Source organism: Corticium candelabrum, chromosome 8, assembly GCF_963422355.1.
Source record: "Corticium candelabrum chromosome 8, ooCorCand1.1, whole genome shotgun sequence".
Lineage (NCBI taxonomy): Eukaryota > Metazoa > Porifera > Homoscleromorpha > Homosclerophorida > Plakinidae > Corticium > Corticium candelabrum.
Window position 1 is genome coordinate 6,141,187 of NC_085092.1, and position 593 is coordinate 6,141,779.

A 593-nucleotide genomic window follows, 5' to 3' on the forward strand; every position below is an offset into this window, starting at 1 on the left:
TCTATAGTAGCTATATGGTAAGTGTATATGTCTTACCTACTGATTAGAGCAATAAGCTATACATTCCTAGAGTAACTGGTACTTCCTTTCTTGGAGCAATTACATGTACATGTATCCACGTACCTAATAATATAAGCAAACTACTGTAGAAGTTGACTACTCTGCCATGATTGTGGTGTGTGTGTGTGTGTGTGTGTGTGTGTGTGTGTGTGTGTGTGTGTGTGTGAGAGAGAGAGAGAGAGAGAGAGAGAGAGAGAGAGGAGAGAGAAAGAGAGAGCTTGTGTGTGTGTGCGCGCGCGCGCGCGTGTGTGTGTGTGTGTGTGTGTGTGTGTGTGTGTGTGCCTTCCTTTCAATATGATCTACTGTAGTACAGCTGCCAAGAATGATGAAATCATGTGCAATCATAAATTTATGAAAACTTTCAACATTTTACTAGCCACTAAACTTCTTGTTTAGATCCACACAGAGGTGTATATTTCGATTACCTAAAAGCAACAGGTCACACGGAGATAAACTGTACAAGACAAACTGGCTTGACCTTTGCTTTAGCACAACTCCCATTGACTTCCTGCCAATTTGCAAATAAGTACTAA